The sequence below is a fragment of the Canis lupus genome, chromosome 17 (assembly GCF_048164855.1).
Source record: "Canis lupus baileyi chromosome 17, mCanLup2.hap1, whole genome shotgun sequence".
NCBI lineage: Eukaryota > Metazoa > Chordata > Mammalia > Carnivora > Canidae > Canis > Canis lupus.
Window position 1 is genome coordinate 21,273,127 of NC_132854.1, and position 14,354 is coordinate 21,287,480.

The following is a 14,354-nucleotide window of genomic DNA, read 5'->3' on the forward strand; positions in this document are numbered from 1 at the left end:
AAGACTATTTACAAATAGTTTCCAGTGGATATGGATTTTGGGGGGACATTATTAACCCAGCACATCATATGTATCATATCTCATATTATATCATACAGTATGAAGAGATTTTACCAATTCTGGTTTTATTGAGATAATTGGGTACAGGTTGAACCTAAACTAGGTGTAGGTTTACCTAGAATAGCAGAGTTTCTTAATCTTATTATTGGCATTTTGGATTGGATAGTTTGTGTTTGTAGGGAGCTGTCTTGTGCATTATAGAATGTTTTGAAGCATCCATGGCCTCTACACACCAGATACCCCACCTACACACCAGTACCAGTACTGGTACTACACACCAGTACCCCACCTCCATCTCTTGAGGGAATATTATAATTATTTTCATAATAAAAATATCCTCAGACATTAAGGGGGAAGGGCAGAGAGAGAAAGTGAATCTCAGGATGAAACCCCACTGAGCATGGAGTCTAATGCTGGGCTCCATCTCAGATCCCTGAGATCATGACCCTGAGGTCATGATCTGAGCTGAAATCAACAGTCATATGCTTAACCAGCTGATCCACCCAGGTACCCTTACCTTTACTCTTACTTATTAGACCATTACTCTGCAGGAAGTCTAGTTTTTTATTTCTTCCTGAGTGAGAGAGAGAGAGAGAGAGAGATCCTTATGTTATCCTATTTGTTATATATATGAAAGTAAAATAAAAGTGTTTCTTAAGAGAATGATATATGAACCACATGCCCATGTTGTTCTGATAGCAAATTATGTCATTTTAGGGTATCTACATGAGGAGAAAATTATCAAGAATTTGATTGCTATGAATCAGATTAGGAAAATGTACTTTGCCATATGAATTTCTTATCAGATTTACCAATAGTGAAGTACCTGATACAGCCTTGAAAACTCTTCATGGAAAGGCAGAACACCTGTTTTCCTAGATGAGATTTGGTTGGGCATGTCCACGGTTTTCCTTTAATTATTTTTTAAAATTTCTATCATTTTTTCCTAATTTCATTGCTGTCTAGGCCTTATAATTGCCACATCTTTTGTTTAAGCATGCTATTGTTTTAATCTTAGTTGAAAGAATAATGTTTATCTGCAGCCAGAGGACTTGAGGGAAATATTCAACATTTCAAATTGCTTAATAGTCAGTCCTCATCCACTGTCTTGACTGCATTTTTTACACTTTTATAAGACTATCTAAATTGCTACTTACTGAAAACAAGTAACTGACAAACAATCTTGCTCTCTTTCTCTAGCAACCAACAATAACTATGTATTTCCCATAGGAAAGAAATTGTTATCTATAATTCTATATTGTAAAGAAACAATTGAAAAAAAAATTTTCAGTGTTATTAGGTCACAGATTTCCAGAACACATTTTATTCTTATATGCATTTCAGCAGCAGTTTTAACAAAGAAGGCTTTCTAGACATCTGTTCTAACAGTTTTTCACTTACCACTCTACCTAACCTATTCTTATGCTTAAACTATTATTATATTCAACCCAATAAAACATGTCATTCTTTCTCTAAGACACTTATTTTTGTTTTTCCTCTATCTTTTTTTTTCAAATTATGCAGAGCGTCTCGGTTCCAGTCTCTGGTTCTCTACTTGGTCTAATCTCACTCCATTAGTGGTCTCTTCTTATATTACAGTTTTACATAAAAGCCAAGAAAAGCCAAATCATATCTTTGGAACAGTTCTTTTCAGAATTCCTGCCTCCTACCTCCAACTGCCTATCTGACATATTTGCTTAGGTATCTACTACACAGATCAAACTAAACTGAAACAGAAGCCCTGTCCTTTCCCTTCAGACCTACACTATCTTCAATCTTCTTCATTCTATTCCTCCCATGGCTCACAATGTATTTGAAGGTATCCTTGATTCCTATTTTTTTCTACACTCCACATTCTGCTCATCAGCAAATTCTGCTGGACAGATCTCAAGAACACACACATTCTAATCACTTCTCACCACTTATAATGATAACACCCTGGTCTCAGTTACCATCACCATCTCCTTCATTTGTGAAATGACCTTCTATTTGGTGTTTCAATAATTGTATCTATAATCCACTCTTGAGATTTAATCCAAATGAATTTAGAGTGAATTATAGTTCAGAATGTGTTATTCTGTCCTAAACCCTAAAGTGGCTCCCTATGTGGCCCTATATGGAACTAACTAACACTCTGACTTTTTGAGACCGAGATGTATTTTAAAATTGCCTTTGCTTGGATGGACTGAAGTTGGTATCTTTAAGACATGATTTGAGTTTGTTTCTGTAAAATGTGAAGTAGCATGACCACCATGAGAACACTTAAATTCTCTCTATGAGGTTTTGGGGAGCACCATATTTGTAGCATAAATTTAAACCTTAAATTTGAATAAGTACCCTATAGTTCAATAATTCAATGGAGATTTTTACCCCCTTGTTCCATCTTTTGTCATGATAGAGACAGCTAAATCTCCTTGCTATCATTTTCTATTTTGTCCCCTTTATAGTGTGTGCAATTACACATACCATTAGACTCTTAGTTGACTCTCATTTCTGATATTTTGCTTTTTAATATTAAATGATGGTAAATGCTGGGTTTGGGGAATTTAACAAGAGATACACACACATATTCTAATCTCTGTTCAGAAAACTTTGAAAAACCTTTTGTGCATTCCTATTTGTTTGATCGTCCAGAAGTTAAGGTGCATATAACATTCTGTGTTGGATTAGCATCCTGGTTATAGTGGAGCTTCATTATATAAGAACTGAAGCGGATTTAGTTTTAGGATTATATTTCAGTACAATTCAGGAGGGCTAGGCAATTTTTAGGTTTTATATTTAACCAAAAAAAAAAAAAAGGTTCAATCAGATAATTATAAAAGTGAGTTTTATAAAATTAGGACCTGTTGTTTTCAAATAGACTGTTCACAAGATGCAAATCAGCCAGCTAATTATAAACAATATTATTCTATGCTCTTGGGCTGTTGAACATATCTAGGCAGGAAGTTTCCTGAGCAGTATTATGAAGAACAACATTCAGTTGTGTCAAAGCACTGGATTTTTGGTGCCAAAGAGAACAATAACCTATGGGGTGACTACATTTACCATTTTTCATTCAGTTAATACTCAAAATAAAAAATAATGTGTTTTGTTATCTATTTATTTAGTTCCTGATTTTGTTTTAATAAGTGTTTCTAAAGATGAATAAGATTTAATGAAGAACAAGTCCTTTGTAAACATTCCACTGAGTACTGAGGAAGAGGCAGCAAGCAAATCACTAACAAGTGCATTTAGGGAACCAGGTCTCAATAAGGTTAACTATGTCAGAGAATTGTCAAGGACTGATAGACCTAGAGGCATAAAATTTAAGTTGTATTGATTCAAAATCTAGTTTGCAGTGGTCGACACCTTCATTAACTCGTTTGGAAGCAAAAAAAGCTTCAATAAGCCAGTTGTATTCCTGTGATTGGAAAGCAAAATCCTTCTGTCTCTATGTGAATTAAAAATAAATCAATGTGTTTCAGGTCAGATTTCCCTTCTAGGAGTATCCTGATTTGACATTTTTTTTTTTAATATAAGTTTGAAGAATTCCTAAGAAAAGCAATGAAAAAGCATCCAATCTTTCATTCTTGCATAAGGTTTTAAAGGATTAAAACACAATCTGAAGTTTTCTTATGGCCTCATATGGATCCAGAGGTCTAGGATAAGAATTTCTGCCCAAAGGACACCATGGTAATGAACACCCTGAAGTGTTGGGCTCTTTTCCAGTGGAAATCCTGCTAGGATATTCCTTATATACATAAAGAACACTAGAATAGAGAGTACAAATAGTATTTTTTTTCTTAATTCATTTGTGGATATTAAAATTGAGTTTTAAGACCTAATTCAAATATAAAAGATCAAATTACAAAAGCAAAGTAACATTTTTCAAAGGTAAAAATCTACTTAATATTATATGTTAAGGACAGTGCTGGAACATATGTATACATATACATACACTGTATATAATACATTTTGTTGAGTACATTATCACATACTGCAATGGGATTCTGAACTTCCATCATTTTTATATCTCATCTTTCCTGGATATATCTTTTTTCTTATCATATCACCCTCTACCACCTTATCTATCCCATAAGATTTATTGATTTTTTTCAATAGGTAGTGAATAATCACTTGTAAAAGCAGGCAGGAAGCAGGTAAGACTTTTATTAGGAAGTTTTTGGAGTTAAGAATGATATAGTTTGGGAGAAGATGTCAGTGCTACCAAAAAAATGTTATGGAAAAAAATGAGCCACTGGTAACTAGAAAATCAAGGTTTATAAGGTAAATATAAATCTATGACCTACCATCCAGGATAATAAATTCATATCTGAAGGATTATTACCTACAATTACTCATTACTCTTTTTATTATTTGATTCAAAATATCTTAAATTTTCATTTAAAGTATTTTATGATGTTGTGCCAACCTACCACCCTAGATCCATTGTCCTATGGTTCTTTGTACATTTGGCTTTCTACCATGGCCAGATTAAATTAATACTTCTTACTAGTGAACTGTTGGGAAGTTATTTTAATTCTCTCTACCAATATCCTCAATTTGTTAAAAGATGACCAGATTTCACACAAGTGCACATGTGCGCGCACACACATATACACACAAAAAAATTGTAGGGAAAATTAAATGAGTCAAAACATGTAAAATTGCTTATACTTATTCCTGACAATTCTCTCTTATATTGGAACACTTTTATTTGCTATTTTTGTATTAAATAAATATCTCCTTATGTCATACGTAGGTCTTATTTAATCCACTAGTCCATTCATAATGTAAAGTATCTATGAAACATAATTTAGCACTTTATACATAGTATATGAATAAAGTGACTGATTACTGGATTTAGAAAGTACATGCCTATACTGGTAGTAGGTGTACAGTGTGACTTTGATCTTGTGATATTGATGGTTTTAATGATGATTCCAAAAGCTATGTTAATAAATTTAAATTTATTCTAGAATGCAGTTTTCAAAACTTCTCATGTGGTATATAAAATCTTTATTTACCATGTAGAAACAATGTATATATAGCCAAAGAAAAACTAATTTCTAACTCTAATGAATATAACCCTGCATTGTAGAAAATTCAAAATTTGCTTTCTACAGTCACAATATAAAAAATTACTGGTTAAGTAGAAGAAAATACATTTTTGAGATGAAAAACAAACTATTAAAATATTGAAATATATCCATGATTCTACTTAACAGTGATATAAATCAAATTAAAAACTCGTGCCATGTAAGGCTGGAAACATGACAAACAACAAAATGATACTCATGTGAAAACTGTTTCTGTGACCCTCTGTGTCTCTCTCTTTCTCATTATACACACACAAACATATGTATACATATATAATAAAGAACTGAACCAAAAGAAATGTGAAGATATACTAAGGGAGCAATGACAATATTGCCTATGAATAGAAATAAAATATAACAAAAATTGAATAGAGCAGTGCTATGAAAATAGGATAATACTCTTTTCATTTAATTGATATTTTTAATTGATATTTTTAATTAAATTTTTATTCAAAATATTTTTAATTAGTTAAAATAGAAGAGAAAATAACACTAAACAAAAAAAAAATATTTAAGGTAATAAAATCCCGGTTAATCTTCTAGTTGAGCTAAGGCACTGGATGCCTGGTTAATGTTCCAAATAACTTCTGTATTTTAGTTCTTATAAATCTCATTTCATAAACTCCACTGTATTTTTTTACATTTAAATATGTTTTATTTTTCAATGGGAAATATGACACCTCTTTAACGGGAACATTTTCTAAAACCTGCTAGCGTATCATTTCTAGAAACATCAACCCAAAATTACATGAGCCAGATACATTTTACGAGGGCTACTGAGAAGACCTATGATAGAAATTAAAAGAAACAGGAGTACCTGGGTGGCTCAGTTGTTGAGCATCTGCTTTTGGCTCAGGTCATGATCCCAGGATCTTGGGATTGAGTCCTGCATCAGGCTCCTCATACACGGAGGAACTTCTCCCTCTGTCTATGTCTATGCCTCTCTGTCTCTAATGAATAAAAAAAAATATTTTTTTAAAAAGAAAAAAAAAATTACAATATAACACTTTTCACCTTCTCATTTCCCCCTGTGGTTGTTTATGATTGATCGCTAATCACAATATGTTCATTACATTCTTTTGAACATAAACAAATAATAAGTGGTAATATTATGAATTAATTTGAAACCTAAAATGTTATGCATTAATAGTTTATTTTTTTCAAATTAAAGCAAAAGCAGATATAAATATATAAATGATAAAGAAATATAAAAGGAAATAGATCATTAGCTGTAAGGTTTATTCTAATATCCCGTGTTTTTATTTCCACGTGCAGAAAGCAGTTTTATAGTTAGTTTTTATATTTTAACTAACTTCAATGTTCTCTTTCTTGACCATTTCACAAACTTTCAGGTAGGGAAGAAACAATTATACTTCAATCTAAGATCTAAGTTAATGGCACATCTGGTGGATTATCTTGTACCCTGCACTTCCAAACTGTGGTTATAAAATTGTGAATAGATGGAGTGCCTAGGTGGCTCGTCAGTTAGGCAGCTGCCTTTGGCTCAATCATGATCTTAGGTTCCTGGAATGGATCCCTGCTTTGAGTTCCCTGCTCAGTGGGAAGCCTGCTTCTTCCTCTCCCTCTGCCCCCTGCCCCGCTCGTATGCTCACTCTCTCCCTCTATCTCTCTCTCAAATAAATATATAAAATCTTTAAAAGAATACAAAAAATTGTGAATGGATAGCACATTTCAGCTATAGACTAAAAGAAAGTATAATGTTTACATGAGTAAGTCTATCGGTATTTTTTAGAAGCAAAATATTCCATGCAGGAATTGTTAATCATAAATGAACTGTATCTATAACCCATTACCCTCTCTTCTACCCTTTTAATCAGCCATCATACAAATGGATTATTTTATTAGTTTTGCTTTTTAAGGGGTCTTCCAAAACTACTATTAAATAACATAATGTGGGGCAGCCCCGGTGGCTCAGCGGTTTATCGCAGCCTTCAGCCCAGGGCCTGATCCTGGACACCGGGGATCAAGTCCCGCGTCGGGCTCCCTGCATGGAGCCTGCTTCTCCCTCTGCCTGTCTCTGCCTCTCTCTCTCTCTCTGTGTCTCTCATGAATAAATACATAAAATCTTTAAAAAAGTAAATAAATAACATAATGTTAGTAACTACTGGCCAAGATTTTTCTGGTTTAGTCATAAACAAACATGTAAAACTTATATTGTGCAAAACTTTTCAATCAGTAGATTAAATAAAGCAGATTGCAATGCCTAAAGTGATAGCCCTCATCATATTACCCAAAGGCCTGAACAGGGGTGCAGGGGAAGTTTGGCCCTCCCAATGAGTTCTAGGAATTCCTCCCTTTTGCACACTGGCTTTCACACTTTCATACTTGAACTCAAATAGTTCTACTTGAACTGCAAACATTCTAGCTTTTTAACTTAAACTCCTACACCATTGGCTCTCCTGGGTCTCTGGCTTTCTGACTGTGTATTTTGGGATTTGTCAGCTTCCATAATCACAGCCTAGTTCCCTTATAATGAACTTCTCTCTCTCCATCCCTCCCTTTCTCTTTCCTCTATATATGTATCTAGATAGATGATAGATAAATAGATAGGTGATAGATAGATAATTTTTATCTATATCTATATCTGTATCCAATTGATTTTGTTCCCCTGGAGAACCCTGACTAATACAGATCTCTGACTGCTTGCTTCCATTTGGGTTTGGCCATTGAGAGGCCCTAGAGAAAATGGAAAGGTTTGAGGAATTTTCTCTTTTAGCTCTAGGGGTTGTAAGAAATTCCCTAATAGTCCCATGCCCTATTTTTAATATTATTTTCTAATATTTGTGAGATAGAATGTTATGTTTTTGTTCCACAAAGAAAAATAATAGAATGCTATTCATTTAAAAAACATATGAATCTTTGCTTAAGGAGCTATTTGTTTTTGTCCTAAACATTGAAAATATCTTTTCAAATACAATGAAGAAAACATTTTTGAATTCTAACTCTTCTACTTCATTTCTGTCATGATTTTGTGACTGTGTTGAATCATAGTTTTCCCTTTGTACTATTTCTTCCCCAAAGGTTGGGGAAGTTTCCCCTGTTCCCCAAACAACAGGCTATTGTAATCATTAACTTTATAATAGAAATATCATTTTAAAATATTAACCCATTGCATACTATTTTTCTCTTAAATCAAGCTTTTATGTTTCCTTTCACCAACTAATCTGAGTCATGAGGGTTATCATCACAAGGTAAGTTGTTTGTAGACAGCTGATAAAGGAGGAAAATAGAGATATTTAAATTATCCTGTGCAGGCCTAAAACTAAAGGAAAGATGCATATTAGGTATTTTTTGGAATTGAAGAAAAATAGCATTGGGTCAGCTGTGTTTAGAGGCAAGAAAAAGCTTGAACAAGTATTTCTGAAGTTTCCTTGGTTCCGATATAGCACCCAAAGAACTAGAAGTTCCCAAATACTCTAAAACAAAACAGTGAATATAGGCAGGTACCTAACTCACAGGATTCCATAAGAGGTTTCTCTGGCAGAGGAAAGCAATCAGGTGCTTGAAGGTTGTGTGGCAATCAGCTCTGACAAAGAAATAATTTGTGTCCAAGATTTCAAACCAGACCAACAAGAAACAAAGCGTGACAAATTGTAATAAAGGACCATGATATCACAATCATTTGTGAAAGAGATCACATGTTCCCCTAATTTTAAAATCATTAACAGATGCTAAGAACAAAATATTTAAAAATAAGTGTAACCAAAAAGTACAAAATGTATACTTACTGTAAACTATAAAACCTCACTGAAAGTAATTAAGATCTAAATAAATGAAAGAGGATATCATGTTCATAGATTTACAAACCTGACATTGCAAAGATTTCATATTCCCAAAATTTATCTTCAAACTGAAGATATCCCTATTAGAATTCAACTTTCTTCTTTATAAAATCCATAGTTTGATTCAAAAATTCACATAGAATTACAAGGGACCTCAACTAGCCATACAAATTCAAAAAAAAAAAAAATGAACAAAGGTGAAAGACTCACACTTTCTGACTTGAAAACCTACATAAAGCTATTATGGTATTGGCATAAACATAAACTGAAGATCATTGGAATAGAATTGAGAATGCTGAAATAAACATATGTCTATAGGCTACTGACTATGGCAAGAGACAGGATCATTAAAGGAATAAACAGTCTCTTAACAAATAAATTAGGGCATCTGGATAGCCATATGAAGAAGAATGAAGTTGGACCCCCACCTCACAACATATACAAAAATCAACTCAAAGGCCTAAATGTAAGAATAAAACACTTTAACATTCTTAGGAGAAAACATAGAGGTAAGTTTTCATCACTTCGGATTTGACAATGGATCATTATATATATAATACCGAAAGCATAAGCAACAAAAGTAAAAACGGAGTGAACTTCATCAAAATTAAGAACTTTTGTGCTTACAAGTATAGCATCAATAAAATGGAAAGACAGTCCAAACAATGGGAGAAAATATTTGCAGATTACATATTTGAAAAGAGATTTATATCTAGAATATATGTTTACAACTCCATATTAATATATTATATATGCTACAACTCAATAATGAAAAGACAAATGACTCAATTGAAAATGACACAGTATCTGAATAAACATTTCTCTAAACATATATAAGTGGCCAACTAGCACATGAAGAGATGATCAGTATCTCCATTTATTAGGAAAATTTAAATCAAAACCACGAGATAGCATTCACACTAAAATTACTGTAATAAAACCTTAGATAATAACAAATGTTAATGAGGATGTGGAGAAATTAGACCCTTTTATACACTCCTGTTGAAGAAGAAAAATGGTGGAGCCACTTTGGAAAAATAATCTGGAAGTTCCTAAAAATATGGCTAAATATATTAAACATTGAGTTAACACATGATTCAGCAATTACACTCATAGATGTATACACAAAGAAATAAAAATACATACCCTCACAAACATCTGTACGTGAATATGAACAGCAGCATTATTCATAATAGCCAAAGGCTTGAAAACAACTCAAATACCCATCAACTGATGAATAAACCAAATATGTATATGGACACAATGAAATATTATTTGACCACACACAAACATTAAGTAATGATACATACTATAATATAAATGATTGTTGAAAACATTATGCTAAGTGAAGGATACCAGTCACAAAAGACTATGTGTGATATGATTCAATTTATATTAAACGTCCAGAGAAGGCAAACGTATAGAAACAGAAAGTAGATGAGTAGTTACTGAGGGCTGGATAGTTTGGAGAATAGTGGAGTGAGAGCACTCCGTTTCTTCTTGAGGTGGTCAAAATGTTGTGAAATCAGGGGTGGTGATATTGTATATTCCTGTAAATAAGCCAAACCCCATTGAACTGTGTAGTTTAGACACTTGAATTGTGTGGTATTTTAATTATATCTCAGTAAAACTATATCATAAAAACATACTAGCATATGTTTGGTGTAAAAATAAGTTTGTGAAGTTAGTTGCAATGAAATTCAGTACTAAATTTTCAGACTTATACATGTTCATGTACATTTACAGAGATAATGCAAACAGTGCAGAGAACCCAAGGTTAAAATATTATGTCCATTCATACACATACATACATATATATATATATGTGTGTGTGTTTGTACATCAATAGTATATTCAAGAATGGCAATAGAAGCAATTTTCAAGGAATAGTAATAGAATTTTCCCATGCCTAAAGGGAAAAATCAAAAAGCATTACAGGTATATATTGCAAAACAGTACAAGTGAAAATAAAATGTAATATTAAACATTTTATGTTTCCTTTTTACATTTTCTTAATTTTCTTTATACTAGACAGCCCTGATAGGTTTCATCAAAACTTCATCGTATTTTCAAAGACATTAAGATTTACAGTTTAACAATTACAAATTAATATTTTCTTTGACAAATGACTGTTGTATTAGAATATTGGGAAATTAACAGTAAGTTTGAATTTATAATATAAAATGCTATTTTAATTTTAATCATAAAAATAGTGATGAAAAAGTAACAATGGACTGAGAATTAAAAAGGTAGTTGCCTGAGACTTGGGGGGCTGTGGCTACCCAGCTCTGTAACTTCTATTTGTGTCAAATGTTCCTCTAATCTAGTACTCTGTTATATTCCACTTTTGAAAAATCTTATTTATATGTTGAATATTGATAAACCACATTGTTATCTATTTCCTTATTAAGAATCAAATTGTTTTTTAAGCAAACAATTTTGCCTGAGTTGCCTCTCTACTATGTAATATACTAATTAATTATATTACAGAGATAATTAAAATAATGCATCTTTAGTTTATACACAATACATTAGGAAAAACAGAAAAGTTTGCTCTTTGGAATGATTTTCAGAAATGAAAATAATTCTGTATTTTCAGAATCTGACAAAATTGTAGAATAATGAGATAATTATACTTAGAATCTAAACTATGTAACATTTTTTCTTATCAATTTCACCTTATGTTATCATTTGCATTAGCACATACTGCATATAGATTTTATGCCTTTTCGGGATCCCTGGGTGGCTCAGGGGTTTAGCGCCTGCAGGCGTGATCCTGGAGTACTGGGGTCGAGTCCTGCATCAGGCTCCCTGCATGGAGCCTGCTTCTCCCTCTCTCTTTGCCTGTGTCTCTGCCCCTCTCTCTCTCTCTGTGTCTCTCATGAATAAATAAATAAAAATAAATAAAAAGATTTTATGCCTTTTCAAAATAAAAAGGAGGAAATATACGGTGAAATTTATTCTGATAAAACCGCAAATCAATTGCTATTGAACAAACTGATAACTCTTTTTTGGGTTTTTAAAATTCCTTTGTAATGACCAGTTCTTCCCCATGTTTCATAGACATCGTTCTCGTTTTATACAGATAAGCAGGAGCCTAGGTAGAGTGCTTGCATAAATGTTACTAAAAATGACAGTGTTTGATGTTTTCTGAGGTAGATCATGGTTGCTTACTTAGGAGAATGAGATTGTGAACTTTCTTCCCTAGGACTACACCTTCAGGAGAAATAGATACACATTGGTGAAGAATATGGAAAAAAAGCTCCCTTCTTTATTTTTTAGAAAACAGGTTTAAAAAAAAAAAAAATCTTTTCAGCATGGATCTGATAACAGTCTTAAATTTCATAATTGCAGTTTCACTTACTTAAGTCATTTTTCCTGTCAAAAAATAAATGATTGGTCGGTATACAGCATGTGTGTAATGGGTATTGGCCACTATAACTTATTCTTTAATCTCATCTTTCTAGTTACATTAGCTAAAAGCAGTTACGAGCAGATGAGCACAGGGAGGTAAATAGCACTGGCTACTGTTAAACACAGTGAGAGGGCCAAAGGCTCTCAAGAGGAGTAGGGAGGTGAGGCCAAAAGCGAGATCACATCAAAAAACAAACGTTTCTGATCTAATTATGTTACTCTGGGTCAGTCTTCATTAGCCATTACTGGAAAACCATAAAGCCTAAGACATTTATCATTTCCCTATCTTGCCTTCCTTTTGGAACATACTAATTATTTTATTTGGTTTAAAATGCTACAGATATTCTTTGAATCAGTGAGTGCTTACAGCCTAAAATGGAGAAGAGATAAGTTTATCACAAAAGTGTAATTTATCAACAGAGGTTGAGAGAATAAAAGGAGGAATTTAACTCCTATTCATTGGAAAATGACAGATCTTCAACATGGAAAATTTTTTGAGATAAAGCTAGATGAAACATTAAATAGATGTAGTGCAGAATACAGAAAATGTCAAGCACCTTAAACATCACAATCAGGATATATGTAAAAAAAAAAAAAAAAAAAAAAAAAAGAACAGAAAGCCACTACATAATGCTTGGAATGAGAATAGGAATAAGAATTATCTGGTAACCTGAATGTAGTTTCTGGTATTTTTAGCATATAACTAAATAGGAACTGTAGGGAACATAAGTTTCTTCTCAATGACCCACAGTAGAGAGAAGATAATAGAATAAGATTACAGAACTATATATCTTTGAATTGTATTTTAATCCTCTTAGGTGTATGAACAATGAATTCAATAGCAAGCCAATAAAAAGTGTTGGTGAATTTTCATGGACCTGGAAAGGGGAATGAGAGTGTCCTGTTAATATCATTTTCCATCTTGCTGAAGGAGAGCATATCTGCATATCTAATGACCTTATTTGTACATTCCTTAGGTCTACACAGGAGGTGAATTTGCCATATTAAGAGTTGATGCATAAAAAATTATCTTGACAACTGTCAAAGTCAGAAGCTATACAAACAAGGAGTTTTTAGTTAAGGTGTTTCTGTGTTGGATCCCAGAGAATATTATGAAGTATAAAGGCTTCTACTCCAAATATGCAAAAAAGTACTCCCTAAATAGTTGATGGTAAGTTCACTGTTACTTCACTCTATTTTTTTTAAGGTAAAGAAAATAGTATATAATTTATTTGGCTAGCCCTGAAATAATAAACAATAGTTCAATGTTGAAAAAGTAGATTTTTCACAAATCATAAATTCAAATAGTTTGACTTTTATTTCCAGTGTCACCAAAGAGGGAAATCAGAAAATCTATATATGACACACAAATGTGTGTATATATTTAGTGTATAATGATTGTAGTGGAAGACATACACTTATGAAAAAAATTCTCTAAGAAATATAATTATCACTTTGAACTTAAACATAGAACTGAAGAAAACATCTATATCATACTGTACTATATTCACCTACTGAACCCACAAAATTCCTCTGGTTGTATTCACTCTAAAACATTATGTACTAGCAAGTCTTATGTTTAGATGTGAATTAAAGAAATACTCAGGGGGGCACCTCAGTGGCTCAGTGGTTGAGCGTCTGCCTTTGGCTCAGGTAGTGATCCAGGGTCTTGGGGTCAAATCCCACAACAAGCTCCCTGCAGGGAGCCTGCTTCTCCCTCTGCCTATGTCTCTGCCTCTTTCTCTGTGTCTCTCATGAATAAATATTTAATATTTTATTAAATCTAAAAAAAAAAAAAGAAATACTCAGGATAACACTGTTGTAAAGATGATAGAAGAGTATCTATTACTCATGGTTAACAAGTATAGAAGTAGTGAATCCAGGCCTTCAGTCCACTTGATGTTGACATGGATAAATTACTTTCCATCATGATACTCTACCCTCTCTGATTTATGTTCCAAGGTCACCACACAGTACAGGATAATGGCTGAAGATTTAT

The 14,354-nt window shown here is 32.8% G+C and overlaps 1 long non-coding RNA gene across 2 annotated transcripts in view; it reads left to right on the plus strand.

Moving 5' to 3' along the window:
* LOC140607953 (uncharacterized) overlaps nucleotides 1-14,354 on the plus strand; it is a 49,429-nt gene that overhangs the window by 29,686 nt on the left and 5,389 nt on the right. For both annotated transcript variants that reach the window (XR_012009876.1, XR_012009875.1), the window contains exon 2: nucleotides 13,333-13,526. This is a non-coding gene — a long non-coding RNA (uncharacterized lncRNA). The remainder of the gene's footprint in view (nucleotides 1-13,332; nucleotides 13,527-14,354) is intronic.